The sequence below is a fragment of the Sciurus carolinensis genome, chromosome 7 (assembly GCF_902686445.1).
Source record: "Sciurus carolinensis chromosome 7, mSciCar1.2, whole genome shotgun sequence".
Taxonomy (NCBI): Eukaryota; Metazoa; Chordata; class Mammalia; order Rodentia; family Sciuridae; genus Sciurus; species Sciurus carolinensis.
In genome coordinates this window covers 131,977,308-131,993,729 of record NC_062219.1, presented here as the reverse complement: position 1 = coordinate 131,993,729, position 16,422 = coordinate 131,977,308, and the positions used below count along the sequence as shown (strand labels likewise).

Below are 16,422 nucleotides of genomic sequence, written 5' to 3'. Positions count from 1 at the left end.
TCTTCTGGAAAATTAATAATTAATACAGCAATTACTACTACTGGTACATCTAATACTACTATTACTATTATATCTTTATCTTAATGGTATATTAGCTTAGAGAAGGCAAGAGATAATATGCAGAAAAACGAACAATTCTCTGCATGTATGAGACATTGTGTCAATATTTGTAGAACTGAAAAAAGTTCAACTTGCATTGCTGTATATGTACAGAAGATCTCTACACATTAGTGACTAGACAGTTTGTGCAGAAAATAAAGTTATTTTGTAAGTGCGTTCTAAAACTGCACTGCCTCTGGAATCAACTAAACACAGATTTCTAAGAAATCTTTAAAGGAAAGAATTATTGTGTTGCTATAATTCAAGAAAGGAAAGCAATGTGAAAATTCTGTAAATATAGAAGATCAACTGAATATCCAAAAGGCTTCCTTCCTTGTTTGATGTGGGACACTGACTCGTCTCATTCTACAGAAGCATCCTAAATTCTTTGAGAATTAATTTATACTTCATTTCTCTTAAAGCATGCCAAGACTCATTTGGGGAGCAAGAGTGAATATACCAATGCATTTCATTCTCTTTTTCCTTTGAGTAGTATTCTACTTGACATTATAGAGTTTCTGGCCTGAAATTATATTTACTAGAAAAATTGCTGCCAAACCAAGAGTCAGTAGTTACTAGCATATTTATGTAAAGCAAGAATTTAGAAAGCTGGCTGGTATTTAATATTTTTTCCTGGATATTAATCAACATTGTGCTTTGTCACACCATGGCTAATTGTTTTTCCATTAGGCAGTGGAAGAGATTGGCACTTCAAAGCAAGCCAGCATTGTAACCAAGGAAAACATAGTCAATAAATTCTAGTTCAAAAGTGATTTTCCTAAAGAATGAAAACTTCCTTTCTGAATGTGATTTAACAAATATATGCTTGCATATAGGCTGCTTAACAGCAGTAGCAATTATATTTAAACATATCTAAAACACAGAAGATGTGAAGAAACAAATAATAATCATGAACATTTTCTTTCACATAATGATGCCTGCAAAAAGGCTTAACAGTTGGTCATCAGGGGTATATTACTTTCTAGGATATAATTTTAATTGTATAGTTGGAGAGATATTCTCTGTTAGTTCTTAAATAAAAGTTTGTTAGGAATCCCTACATGTCTACAGAGTCCTGAAAAGCTGTTGTTTATCAGAAGGAAATCATACATATGTGTTTAAATCTACCATTCAATTCTGTGCATTGATTTGAGCTTCTGATCTGTTAGTGACATGAATACACATCTTGTTAAATAGATATAAAATATAAGAATAATGCAAAGTGACATAGACTCAAATACCCCGGATCTGAAAAACATGGCCAAGCGTAAAGGGAATTGCTTAATGGAAAAGTAGGAATTCAATAAAAATGCAAAATTGAAAATGCAATCCACATATTTAACATTATATTGTTTTCCTCTTTGCTACTTTACTTCACAGCTAACCTACTGTGGTTGGGCTTCAGCCAGGACAAAAAAAAAAAAAAAAAAAAAAAAGCAATTCACAGGGCAGGGGGCTGTTGGGAAGGTGTAGAAGTGATTCAAGACAGAGAAGCAAAAAGTTATAGAAACAGAAAAGGACCAACATTCTGTTTCAAGTTCAGAAAGAGCAACCACGAAATTCTTTTTCAAATGAATTGTCTTACAGGTAACAAATTTAAAGGACAAAACATCTAGGAGGGGGAAAATCCTTTAATTGAATAGCAAAACAAGTAGTGTGATCCACTACTATTGGCATATTAGCATTATTTGGAAAAACTCCACTAATGCCACCCATATGTCCTATTGTGTGCAGGTGGCCAGATAAAGTCACCAGAAGAGAGGGCCCTGCAGTTCAGTCAAACTTGCCACAGAATAGCTGTTTACTGAAAAGTGCACTCCTATTCAACCACCTTGTTTTGAAATAAGATAACTGGAACTCTCAAGAGATGGAATAATCAGAGTCAATATGCAGGATTCAGGGGGAAGATTTTGAATTTCCAAAGTAATTTTTCTTTTAATTGATAATCTATAGTCAACTCTTTATTTTTCAGAGTCTAAGGATATTTTCATTTCTTTAATTTTTGGTATTTCACTGTTAAACATTTTTAGTAGTTTTTCTCTAGGGATGAAGAAATCAATTACTATTCAAACCAACTGGTCATGTATCTCTGTTATAAGGGTTCAGTCACTGAGAGCAAAGGTTCAGACCTCTTGGTTAAATAAAGTGTGACTTGGAAATTATCTTTGGTTTCTAATTTTGCACATGCTCCTATCCTTTAGTACCACGGAAAGTACAGATGAATGGACAAGAGGCAGCTTCCTGCAGGTGCAGGTCAAGTACTTGAGGACTTAGCCTAAGTAACCAGGACACAACTGTGGTGCACAAGTGCACCAGTGTCATGCACAGTAATGCCTGTCATCACCTTTAAAAACCTTTGGAAACTATGGTCAATTCCTAAGGGGGAACACCTAAAAATTTGAGGGAACCCTACTGAACACAGAGGGTTAGAGACCTATTTTTAAGTAATTTAAAATCTTTTGAAAGGACTCAGATAAAATTTGTGTCATATTAGAATTTAAAACAAATGAGATCTGAAGACAGACTGGCAAATAGTATACAAGGTAACCCCTGGGACCATGCAAAGCCTTGTTAAAGGAGTGTTGGTACCAGTCAAATCTCATACACAATGTTCCCTGCCATCATGAAACTGGAGCTGGTACTTCTGCTCCCAATAGGATGATAGGCCTTGGCCGCTGAGTTGCAAAGTGAAAGCCCCAGACTCTGCCCTAGGCTTGTCTTTATGGGCACTACCACATCCATGAAATAAACTGGGAAAACGAAGTCATTTTCTATGACAAGTGACATTATTGACAAAATGCAAATTGGTCTTATTGCCATTGAACAAGCTATAGAGGACCTTCAAGTGGAGAATTTCAAAATATAAAAAAAAAAAACTCTGCCCCACCAAACAACAACAATAATAACAACAAACCCAACCACCCATGCCTAACTAGTCATTAAAAGTAAAATTATATCTTATGTTCAGTTAGAAATTTTTCATTTAGAACACGAAGAGTCTTAATTCCTATTTACAGAAAAGCACAGAATTAGGTTATTTGTATCCTCTGCAATGTAAAGTAGGACTGGCAGGGACAAAAGAGTACACTTGTAGGTTGCACAAATGAACTATTTTTATCTTCTGACCTGGTTTCTTTTCTCTAGATATGGCTCTCATATCTTTCTGGCAGTGAGTGCCTTTCCTCAATTTCTCCTTTCCCTTCTGGACCACCTACAGACACAGCTTACTGCCAGAGACCCCCAGATATAAACACAGGTGTTAAACACATCTGCATTATTGCACTGGATGGCAGCAATGGCCATATGGTGGGAATAACACTATTGTAACACCATACCCTTTCTGTAGAGCCAACTTTATTTACAATTTTTAAAATTAAGATATGCAAATTGAAAGTAAATATCAAAAACTACAGAGGTCTATTTTGCTGTTTGATGTTGAGGACTCTTCATATACAGAGTTCTGAGGTCAATAAGAAATGTATATGGGTAAGTCCTCATAAACTAGGAACACACAATAGCTAAGACAAAGGTAAAAACAAAACCAGACAAGTGGCTTCCTTGACTAAAAAGCACAATCCAGGGATTACTAAATCAGGGTTTGTAATTGTTCCAGTCATGCAGGATTTCAAATCATTCTTGTCACTTTAAAACACAAAGGATGACAAAGCTGGTGGTATTTGATGAAACATCCCACACATCTATATATTATCAAGATTATATGTCAAGTGAGGATTACTTTTTGTGCCTTTAAGTGACCATTCAGCATATTTTAAAATAGACATTTAGAAACAGGACTGTCCCCTAAGTTTGCTAATATCATAATGTAGCCTGATTTTAATTTTAATTTTTCATTCAACACATATTTATTGAGTATATATTATGTATGCAGCATTAGTGAACAACGTAAAGTCCCTTCCCTCAAATTTATACTCTAGTGGGAGGAGGTAAGCAAAGAGATAATAATCTATTTACATATATGCTAATGCTATTACAAGATGGTCAGTCAGGTCTATCTAATAACAGGTACAGCTCTGTAGAATGTACAACAATGAATAAGGCAGGAATCTTCCAGCAAGGAGCATAGAGTTTACGAGTTAACAGAAGACCAAATTTCAATTTTGGTATAAAGGTCATTCCGATATGGCAAACTGCAGTTATAATAGCAGGATTAGGTTGTATTCTAATTATGGTCCATTTCAAACTGGTATGCCATGCAGTACAGAACACTTAACATGTTGATTTAATGTAAAATGAATACATAAATAAAGTATCTAAAGAACAGAGCATTGTATCATTCATGGTATTTCCTAAGACTGTTTTCAAAGGGATTTCATGCTTCAAAGTTATTCTTTCTCTCTAGGTCCAATGAAATCTGTCACAGAATTGAAAACACAGAGCTATACAACCATACTTAATTGCCCCAATAGCTACTATTTCAATTTTAGGTTTAATGATTTTATTTCCTGACAAGTTCTACCTATACTGTACTAACATTTACTAGTTGGGTTCAGAGTTAGAACCTGAAACTTAAGAAAAAAGAAAGAAAATGGCACTAATAGTAACAAAAGAGTCCATTTCCTCTTTTGAGTGTTTTTCTCCCTCCAGGAATACACACACACACACACACACACACACACACACATTTTCTTTTTAATCCAGGAAAAATCTGTGAGTTCTCAAGACCTATACATCCTGACTTAATGGCAGGAATTGCCTAACTTGAGAAATGGCATGTCACTGAGACCCAAAGGATTTGGTTTCACTGTGGAGGGGGTATAATGCTGCCAGGGAGTTTTCACTTTATTTCCTTTCGACCTCTGCTGCCAAATTTCTGATTCACATTTAAAGAGCCTTCCTCTTGTTCTTTAAAATGAATAATCCTGGGGGCAGTCAAGTTATTGAATAAAGGAACAACACTTTGACACATCCTCTGAGAAAAAAAGAGATAAAAATGAAGTTATGCTAAATCCCATGACTCAAGGCTTCTGTACATAATATCATCTTTTTGTCCCTGGATGTATATCTGGAATAAATGTACAATTCAGCACACAATGATATTTAAACTGTAAGAAACATAGGTTATTTTCTGGTTTACAGCAATGGCAATCTTGGTTGGTTCTCTCAGGAGTTGAACCAGAGATGAGGTTTCCAGGACTAGTATTTGATGTGGGTAGTGACAATGGGAGATAGCAAGCCAGGAGTTGGGAAGCCAGTCAAGGTGTGTTAGAAGGTCCTTCACTGAGGGCAGCTGGAGCACAGTCTCCTTGGGGACTGTGCAGTGCGATGGACAATATGCCTTTAAGCTACATACCTGGAGGGAGCCTGCTAGGAGCAGCTGTTGGTTGAGGCTTGCTTCTGGGTGAATGAACTCTCTAGTGCTCTCAACTGCTCTGTTCCAAAGAGAAAGCCTTCAGGCACAAAGAAAGGTGCAGGTGTTACCAGAAAGCAGCTTTCAGTTGAGGGGATATGAATGGCACTGACAGCCTCTATTACTGTCTACCAGTGTGCTGGGTCCTGTTTCTGATTTCTCATGGTGGCATATAGTCACAATTTACTGGGGAAAAAAGGACTTACTTCAGGAGAGTTAAGAGGTTCGACCTTAGGTCCCACTGCTGCGGTCCTGAGGGCACAGACTATGACTGTGTTTCTCCTTGATTGCCCATCTAGAATCTCTTCACCTGCGACTAGCATTTCTGAGGTCCACGTTGCGAGCTTCATGAAATGACCCAGACCTCTTCCCTGTGGAGTCTGGTTAATTTGCCTTTGTCCAGCTATGATGGCTGCATTTCCCTCTCTTTTGGTTTTTCCTGTTTTAGTTAGTGAAACTACCATTCCCCAGGTACGCAGATTAGTATCTTTCAGTTTTTCTTTTTGCAGTCCTTGCAAGTCCTGTCAATTCTACAGTCAACAAATTCCTAGCTTGATCACTATGCTTTATCTGCCTCATTGTCCCCTAGATTGTCCTCATTGTCCTTTCTTGCCTAGATTGCTGCAGTCACTCCCAAGGGATGCTACTTTTCCTCTCACCACTCCATTATTATCTTTAGCCAAGGAACCAAGGGGGAAGTGATTGTGCTAGCTCTAGGCCTGTACAGCACCAGGTCTAAGGAAGTGATCACTCAGTACTCGGGTTCCAGGCAGTAGATGGAGTCACCTCTGTAATTTCCATGGTATTATGATGTCTGTATGTCATCTTGTCTCTTAAAGCTTCAGCAGGAGCCATAGAGTTCTGACCCTGTGAGGCCTACTGACTTGGCGGATCCTCCAGACTAATGGGACAGATGGACGTGCAGTAGTTCTTTGACCTGGTATATTGTCCTGAGGGGGTGTAGTCCCTTTATGTACCCCTTGACTCTCGCAGCACTCTGACTCAGTGCAGTTCTTTGACCCTGTGCTGCCCCTGATCTGCTACTACTCCATTCAGGGCCCATCTTCATGAATTTCGGGTCCATAAATGGCCCGTCATGCCATATCCTCTTTGACAATACAATAGGGGAAGGAAATGAAAGGTGCTCAGGGCACGCTCTTTGAGATTATGTGAGGCACGGTCCTGTCCACACAAGTGCCAGTTCGCATGTAAGCAGGCAGCTGGGTCCCTCGGAATGCAAAGCAGTCCAGCTTTCAACGCTCACTGTGGCCGCCGCCCCGCCCCTCCTCTCTAGAAGAGGTTCAGTCCATCGAAGACTCGGCGCTCAACTACTCGGCGGATCGACATGCTCCGCGCTCGCGGCGAGCGGAAGTGTGGCGCCGGCAGTTGGGCGGCAGCGGCCTAGAGGGATTGGTGGGAACTGCTCGGACCTCTGTCGTTGCGGCTGTAGTCGGCGGCGACAGACCGACGGGAGGTACGTGTGGGCCTAAGAGGCCCTGGTGGAAGACGAGCAGCGGTTCGCACTGCGAGGCCGCGTGGAATTCACGGCCAGCGGGCGTGGGTCCGGGCCTTGGCTGCGCAGGGCGGCCCTGGCCCACCCGCGGAGGGCACCTGCCGCCAGGCCCCGCGCCACCCAACCCCTGGGCTCCACAGCACTGACCCCACCGGCCTGGTTGCCGCGGACCCACCTGTTCCCTTGTGCCTCTGTGTAGTTGTCACTGGCAGGTCTGAGGACTCGTGAAAAGTGAACGCGACGCATGTTCTACCTGTTTGGTCAAGTATGCATCCACTTAGGGCTCTAGGGCGCTTGCTAGGCGTCTGCCATGGTCTCCGCGTTGGCACCGATTTGATCCTTACAAGAGATGGGTAGATGATGTTGGCTTATCCCATTTTACAGATGGGGAATGGAGACTCCGGTTAAGTAAGGAGCCTGAAGTCGTATAGTTCCTCCAGTGATAAAACTATTGTTGAGACAATGCAGGGAGGCACCAGACCTCCACATCCTGTCTGAAAGCCTGGTGATGTGTGACCTAGTATCTCAAGATTTTTATAAATAGACACTTTTTTTAATTCCAAGCAACTGTGGTTGAGAGAATTTGTTTTAAATGAAGTAAGTTATTTTTAATCTGCTAAAAATCAACATACTAATATGTATGGGAAATTTTAAGTTTGTTATATTTATGAAACTGTTAGTCTTCACATTGTAAAACAAGTCAGCCACGCCTTAATTAAAGCATTTGGGTATCCTTTATTGAAAAGCTAGTACAGAGAGTTTGTGGATCCATCTCCTAATGCTTAATAATATTTTGCTCATAACTCTTAGTATATGCTGGCCCAGTCTGTGTGTAGCACACTCCTTTAATGACAAAGGAATTGTAAACCAAAGGCTTCCCAAGGATGATCTCTGTGTGAAAAGTTAGTGAATCACAGGGGTTGAGAGAGAGAAGATGATGTATGCTTAGTATTTACATGTTCTTTTCTGTTTGATTAAGTAGAAGCATTAATGTTATGCCGAAAAACAGAGAATCCTTCAGTACAACAAGGAACAACTCTTGGAAGTTTCGAAAATAATTTTTTTTTTTTTTTTTGGGTCAGAAATTTAGTTTCCAGTACTAGATATACTTTTGAACTATTACTTTTCTAAAAGATGATTGTTTACCTGTTCATTTCTGTTCATTCCACAAGTATTTGGGAACCCATTATTTGCAAATCCTAACAAAATGAAATTGGTACTCGTACACAGGTAGTCTTCTAGTGAAGGACTTGGAACAGTTCCTAAGTGTCAGGTAGCAAGCAGTACAGTCAGGCCATATAGGAAGTATTAATTACAAAATTGTCTCTCGATTACTTTTCCACTTACATGTTTTTTCCTTTTGAGACAAGAGTCTCATTGTGTTGCCCACATTTTTCTGGAACCTGGGGATGAGTCACTTACCCAGCCCTTTTTATTTTGACACAGTGTTTCACTAAGTTGCTTTAAGGCCTCACTAAATTGCCAAGGATGGCTTTGAATTTGCAATCCTCCTGCCTCAGCCTCCTTTGCTGCTGGGACATAGTGGAACATAGGGGTTCTTAAATGTTTATTGAATGGATGAGTTTTAGGCTGATATTGAGTAGGGCAGATTTTGAAATTGACTGAAATAGGAGATAACATTGATCATTCTGCCAAGCAGTATGTTAAAATGTTGCATAATGATCTTAGACCCTGAGGAATATGCTCTTGGACCCCCCTGGGCTGCTCCTGAATTGTATGGTAGGGAGTGTTCCCTTCTAATCTTAGGCTTTAGAGTATGTTTATGTTAATTAAAAGAGTAATTATTTGAACCAAATATACACACTTGAATTAATTGGAGAGAAATTATGGATCTTGAAGCTGTGTACATGCCCATAGGCATTCTTGGATCTGTTTGAAAATTACAGAGTCAAAGTCTTTTTGTTTTAGGAGTTAAAGCAGCCAATCACTGGTTCTTGGGCCTGGTTGATAGCACTGGCTGAGTTCCTTAATCTCTTTGGGCCCCTGATTCCTTTTTTTGTGTGTATCCAGAGACTATGTAAGACTAGATCCTCTTATCTTGAGAATCCTTCCTGCTTTGAAAATTTCCAATTCTCAGTGAATCTTATAATCATTTAGTACGTTTCTTATTTCTATTTTGTGTTAGGGGCTATAACTATTGTTGGTATTTACATACTAGTCAAAAGACTAGTATGTGGTAGACATACTCTTGGTGGACAGGGATTAGTTTCAGTCATTTTTGTCCTTCTCAGTCTCAGCATGTGTGTGATACACACATTAAAAATAATATTAGCCTGGATTTAGAATGGGCATTTTTGTCCTCTCAATTAAATACTAGCATAGAACTAAACTGAGTATAAGTGTAGCAGGAATTCAGAGAAGGGAAGGATCTGGGAATACTCTAGGAACTAAGAGCATGATGGGGGAAGGTGTGTGACTATCTGGGCTCTACACCAGGAGCAGAGGCCCAGAGGCTGTTGAGTGAGTGAATTTTGGGTTATAGAATGCCTTGAAGGTCAAGGCAGAAGCATTTGGAACTGATTTGTTAGGTAGTGTTTTTATCTTGAAAATTATCTTGAAAATCAGCTCAATAGCTTCTTGAACATTCTTTAATATTGATGGTAATATTTTGCTTTATTTTTATTTTTAGATTTAGCAATTCCTTCTTAATATTTTCCATCCATAGTAAATTTTGGTGCTAATAATGAAAAGAACACTGGATATCTGGACTTGGGAAGCCTGGATTTTCATTTATGAGAATGTCAGCTATCCAGGCTGGATCCAGAGAGTATCTACAATGGTGCTTGGCATATAGTTAGCACTCAGGGATAAGTGCACAGCGTTGAAGGACTCTCCATTTTCTACTGCTGGAAATACTTGCGTTGGCATGACTGTATGACTGTAAGCATGACTTGACTGATTTTTTTTTTTTTTTTTTTTTTGGGTATGGGAAATTGAACCCAGGAATATTTAACCACTGAGCCACATTCCCAGCCCTTTTTATATTTCATTTAGAGACAGGGACTTGCAGAGTTGCTTAGGGCCTTACTAAGTTGCTGAGATTGTCTTTGAACTCAGAGATCCTCCTGCCTCAGCCTCCTGAGGAGGTGGGATTACAGGCATTTACCACTGTACCTGGAAAGGATGAATTTTTAGAGGACTTTTCCAGTTTTTAAAATTCTGTAATTTTGGAGGTTATTAATTTAACTTTAATTATAATTTTAATGAAAATAAAATAAGACAAAAAGCCAAGATTATATGTCTTCAGTTTAATTTTAATGAAAGTCCTATGTAACATGATTTATGTCTGTATAAGTGAAGGTCTTAGGAGGAATCAGAATTCATGCCAGAATGTTCAAAGAGGAGGCTTTAATAAAGGGACTACTCACAGAGATGTGGGAAGGATTAGAAAATGAAGTGAATCTCAAAGAGAAACTAACAACTGGCAGCGACAAAAGGAGAAAGTATAGAGCACATTGAGAGCTAGAGATGTGGAGGTGGGTATGGCGGTTGACTGGATGTGGTGCTGGAGGCTCGGGGAGCAGCAATGAAATGTACGGGCCTTGAAACTGGTCCCCTTCAGAAATCCAAAAGCCAGCCCTCCCACTCTTTGCTTATAGTCTTATCTTTTTATCTCCCACGTTCCCACCTCTGTTGTACTTTACCTCTTTAGGAGGTTCCATGATCTTCAGTCACTCTCATTGCCAGCATGCTCAGTTGTATCATTGTCCTTGTATAACAGTTGTCTGACAAGTTCTCAGTCCTGGATGATCTCATCTCCTTTCCTTCTGTAATGTTTGGGTCCTGGTTTGCTAGGACCAGCTGGGGAAAATCATTGTATCTAGATTTGTGTCCCTGTATAGCTTTGGTCCCCAGTTACAAGTGGACCATCAAGGAATCCTGTTGTTCTCATCAGCACCTGTTTCTAATCTCTGTAGAATTTAATTTTAGCATTTTTTAAAACACTTTTCAAATCTTTCATCCATTCACATCATCTACTTAGAACATGTTCTTGCCACCTGTTTCAGAAATAATAATGGAGCTGTCAGAGTAGAATCCCATGGTTTTTCTGCCAAAAACATTCCTTCTTCAGTTACAGGGAAAGAGAATGTACTCAGTGCTGAGATCACAATCCCTATACCTGGACTCTGGATCTTATCTGCTCTTGCCTTTGTGAGGACTTCAGTTAACTCTTCATGTTTTGCTAAAGGCTCCTTCCTTTCAGCCTTTACACATGCTTAGAGATAGTAACAATAAAGCAAACCAGAAAATCAACTACAGTGAAAAAGTAGAATCCTCTCTTGATTTCACATTCTTCTGTTCCCACTCAAGTTTTCTGAAATAGCTTCTGCTCACCTATCCCACTGCCATCTGGTTTTGTATCCATGACACTGCTGAAAGTCATGTATGACCTCCTGTTTATAAAATTTTGTTCCTATTGGTTCCCCATAGTGCCTGGTTCATTGAAAGTGATTAATAAGTATTTGTTCTGACTAAACAAATATGATGGTATTTCCTTTCCACAGTCCTAGTTTTCATTTGTATCTCTATTTTTTTGAGATATATAGGAGTCCAACCTTTTGAGGTTCAGGGTGACTGTTCTCGGTGTATACAGCAAATCTTCTCAATGATCTAAGTAAAGGTAGAAATGAATTTTATTTGGTAATGTCTCTTCTGTCTTGTCTGGGTGATTTATCTTTCTGGGTTAGGGAGGAACCCACATGGATTTTTTATTTCCCGAAAGAGCACATTTTCTAAAATACCAGGAATTAATGTTTTGTTTGTTTATATAGACCTAATAAAAGAAAATCATTAGGGAAATTGGGTACATTTGGCGATATGTATGTGTATATGTGTGTGTGTATATATATATTTTGATTGAATAATGCTGTACTTTTTTTGAAACTACCCTTTATTCTTCCTTCCAAAATTAGTGTATATTTGGGATTTTTGTTTTTTTGGGGGGGTGAATGTATGGAGGGGGATTTTTTCACTGGCCTATTTAGTTTTTGATGTGTCATCAATGTCCCCATGGCATTAGTTAGAGGACCAGCTACCTTCAGACCTCAACTTTTGGCTGAAGGTCAGTGTCCTCTAGGAAGAGGCTTAACTATTGAGGCAGAGAACCGAAGCAACTTTTCTGATTAAGATGAAATCTATGCTTTAATTTTATGAGAATAGCTGACTCATATAGTATTTAATAGATCAGTTATGTGGGGCCACTGAGGGCCCATTTTTTCCAGGTTTATCATGGAAAGTATTTAGTCTTCAAATCTGAAGCTTAATTGTGCTGGATATAAAATTTTTGGTTGGCATCCATTTTTCTTTCAGACCTTGGTATATGTTGTTCCAGGACCTCCTAGCTTTGAGGGTCTGGGTTGAGAAATCAGCAGATACATTTTTCTCAGGGCCTTTAAAATTCTATCCTTATTCTGAATGCTAGGCATTTTCATTATAATGTGCCTTGGTGTGGGTCTGTTGTAATTTTGTACATTTGGGGTCCTGTGGGCCTCTCTTATTTGATTTTCTATTTTGTTCTTTAATTAGGAAAATTTTGATATTATTTCATTGAAAAAATTGTTCATTCCTTTGGTTTGTATCTCCATGCCTTCATCTATCCTGATAAATCTTAAATTTGGACTTTTCATGTTATACTATAGTTCTTGGAAGTTCTATTTATGGTTTCTTAACATCTTTCTGTGGTCAACTCTATTTTCAAGATTATCTTTTGTCTTCATTGTGCTTCATTGTCTTCCAAGTGGTCTAGTTTGTTAGTGATACTTTCCATTGAATTTTTTATTTGCTTTATTGTTTTCTTCATTTTGAGGATTTCTGCTTTTTTTCTTTTTCAGAATCTCAGCCTCTTTATTGAAATGATCTTTCACTTCCTGTATTTTCTCTCTGATTTCATTGCTTATACCGTCCTTTACTTTGTAGATGAGCTTAACTTAGGTACATTCTGAACTCCTTCTCTGACATTTCTTCCACTGTGGTGTTGATGGATTCTGTTACTAGAGTATCTTGGTTTGTTTGGGGGTGATTTGTTCCCTTGCTCTTTCATGTTGTTTGTGTGTCCCTGAAGTTTTCCAGTATCTCACTTGTGGGGAAGCTACCTGTCTGCTTTCTTGGTTTCATGCCATGGAGCAGCCAGGTAAGCGACCTCCTTTGTTCTACCATCTTGAAATGCCCAGGCTTATCCTATATTCTACCATGTCACCAGTATTGTTTCTTGGTCACCTCAGGCACATTCTCTTTCCCTTAAATCTGTACCTCCAGACATTGTTGTAGGAGTTATTTTTTTCCTCATCCATAAATAAATACACTAATTAATTATAATAGATAAAATAGGCAAATAATTATTAAATAATCTATTTAATATATTGTTTAAATTACTAGATTTTCCCCAAGAGGTTAAAATATAAACACCTGTGCTTTCAATTTTTTTTTTTTTTTGTAGAGGTAAAGAAGGAAAAGAGGTCTGAAGAGAGGGCTAGGAAAGCAGGATGCATTATCTCTTGTCAGTTCACCCCTTTTCTGTAAATTTCCCTTCTGAGGTCTTGAGTCTTCTTAATGAGGACCTTACATGGGATACAGTTTGGACCCCCTGGATTCTTCCAGGTTCCTTCATGATTGTTTTTGTTAACCATGATTTTTGCCTTGAAGCAGGAAGAGAAAGGATTAATTTAGAAAACTGGACCCCAGAGTTCGTGACCTTGATTCTGAACTTGTCTCTCCCTGTAAAATTTGTGATGATGCTGATATAACTTGACCTTGACCCTCCTCAATAAGAGTGGAGACTTGAGTTTACAAAGTACTGAAGAAAGGAAAACCATTCCTTTGAACTCTTTCCCCAATATTTCTGGGAGATTCCTTTGAGTCTAGCTCAGCCTAGTGGTGACAGATCTATTCTATGGGAGATTAGATGTGACTCAAGGAAGATGTAAATTCTGCAGTTCGGTTCTGTTATGAATGTCCTGAAAGTCTGGCTGAGTCTTGTAAGCTCATGGCCCACAAATGATGGAGGCAGGAGATGTGAAGCAAACCTTGGATCAGCAAGCTTTCCTTTATTCTGCAGTGAAGTCCATTGATCAGACATGGGAGGGAGGGTCTCTGAATTACAGGAGTAATATGGGTTTTTATAGCTTCATCGGAGACTGCAGTCGTGCAGTTTGAACAGTCAGGGGCTAGTTGTACAGGTTAGAACTTTACCTTAGGAAGGTAGTTGTAAAAGGTTGAAACTCATTATTAATTGGGGAGATAGGAGTCCAGATTCTTAGGGATGAGTACTCAAATCTTGCCCCCCCCCCTTTTTTCCCCCCTCCAGGATCCATTGTTATTGGGAAAGGGTGCACTGGGAGAGGTTTAATGTTTGGCCAATTTTCCCTCCCTCCTCCCGAGCCACACTGTCCCTCAGTTTTTCTTGGGGAGCTGTCTTATAGGAATATTATTTTCCATAATCCTTCAAGTCTAATTTTGTGTTGAAAGTCAATAGGCAGCTCTCCTACCAGATCTTTCTGCATCTAAAATGACTTGGGACAGGGTTAGACTACTTAGTGCTTCTTAAACATGGATGTGCACACAGATGGCTAGGGTGGAGCTAGGGTCTGAGATTCTACCCACATTCTGTTTTGTTCCATGGTGATGCTGATATTGCTAGTATGCGTATCATATTGGGAAATGGGGTAGAGTAGGTAGACTAATGGAAGTTTTTTTGAGTGTCTTTAGGGGGAAATATTCCCATTTTCATGGCCTAATCTGTTAAGAACATAGTGCTTTAACATCTGAGACTTTTCTTGGCCTATTTAGTGAAGATTGTTCAAGTTTTAAGTGAATCAGAACTTGTATTTTCCCTATAGTTGCCTCACCTCTTCTTTTGTTCAGATTTTTCCTCTGTTATTTAAATCATCAGAACTCTTCTTTACCAAATATTAAAATATTAAAAGTAAAAAATATTACTTTTATGATTCTAAAACTCTTTGTTGGTTGTGGTTTCATTTTCTGATTTTTTTCTTAATATTATTGCCACTAGTTAATTTGTTTATATATTTTTAGTTTGAAGTTTTGTAAAGAAAGAACACTTTACTGTCTTTACTTCTACCAATAAATATTTTGGAAAATTAAGATTATATGACAATGCAGTATGGGAAAATTATAAAATTAAAATTTTATGGTTTCAATTGCAGAAACATTTTCAGTTCATCTCCATGTGCTTCATTAAATTAAGAGGTTGGATGGTTTGAAACTAAGATAAATCTATGAAGAAAATGCAGTTATTAAGTAAACATTATAAATTATAAGAAGATGTCACCTTTTGTCTTTATTTTAATGAAATGCTTTTATAATGTAATTTTCTCTTTTGACCTGTGATGGATAGGAGGTTAATTGATGTTAAATGGATGCTTTGTTAATCCTTCATCAGCTACTAAATTGGTACAGGGGAACAGGTCAAGACTACACAAGGCCATGACCAGCTTGTTTTCTTAGGGAGGTTTATGTATTCCACCCCTCCCCCGCTCCTCCAAACCACACACTATTCCAGCTATAAGTAGAAACTTTCCTTTGTCCCCTCCCCCTCCTCTTCCCCTCTTCTCTTCCCTCCATCCTTTTATCCCTTCCTCCCTCCCTCCCTACCTCTCTGCTTCTGTGGAGTGACAGCTTGTAGATGTTGCGTGCGAGGCAGTTCAGCTGGCGCTGTGTGGTCTGAGTGTGTGGTCTCCAACTCAGCCGAGAGGCTGCTAACAGGGTGGATGAGAGAGAGCAATATTGTTTACTTTAATTTATTTCGGATGCCGGAATTGTGCCCAGGGTTTCTCCTAAGCTTGATTCCACAGCTAGCAGCTTCAATCCCTCACAGCTGTGATGCAGTCTGAACTCTATGCTGGCCTCTCCTGACAGGCACTTTCCATAGCATCTGCCTATTTAATCCCTTGTGGCTCAGAAATGTTAATGGCACTGCTGAGTGCTGTGATTATTTTGCTTTCACTATGTCAAGATGTATGGCTTTAAAGAAATTTCTCTAAAACTAGAGAAATAATGCAGAAGTTGTAAGATAAGTGACAAAGTTTTGATGTATTTTTAGAAATTAGGAAAGCTATTATACAAAATTCGGATCAAATTAATCCAACTGTGCTCATATAAAAGAATCTTGGAATTAGGTGACATCTGTCATGTTTAACAATTTTAATGAAATTAACCAATTTAAGCTGACAGCTGATTCCTTGACCTTTTTGGAAAATCCACATTGATTTTGGCACCCCCGTTTACTGTAGTTATTATGTTTGTCAGCAGTGATATTGGCTTATTTCATTATAAAAGATTTGGCAAGTTGAGACAAGTGAATTTTGTTTTTATGTCATAATATAAATTTGGACAGAATCTTTTTTTCCCCTAATTCTTTCATTATGAATAGCTTAGTAATATTTTCTTGATTTTGTTCCTCTCA

The 16,422-nt window shown here is 38.6% G+C and overlaps 1 protein-coding gene across 5 annotated transcripts in view; it reads left to right on the top strand.

Annotated features, from left to right (window-relative positions):
* The first annotated feature begins 6,810 nt into the window (after nt 1-6,810).
* Exoc2 (exocyst complex component 2) overlaps nt 6,811-16,422 on the top strand; it is a 205,587-nt gene continuing 195,975 nt past the window's right edge. Inside the window, exon 1 of one of the 5 annotated variants that reach the window (XM_047557921.1) lies at nt 6,811-6,941. The gene's annotated coding sequence lies outside the window, so the exon portion shown is untranslated. Of the gene's footprint in view, nt 6,942-7,262; nt 7,578-9,861; nt 9,882-16,422 lie in introns of those variants that run through there. The other 4 variants (XM_047557922.1, XM_047557923.1, XM_047557924.1 and 1 more) reach the window with 4 other exon arrangements.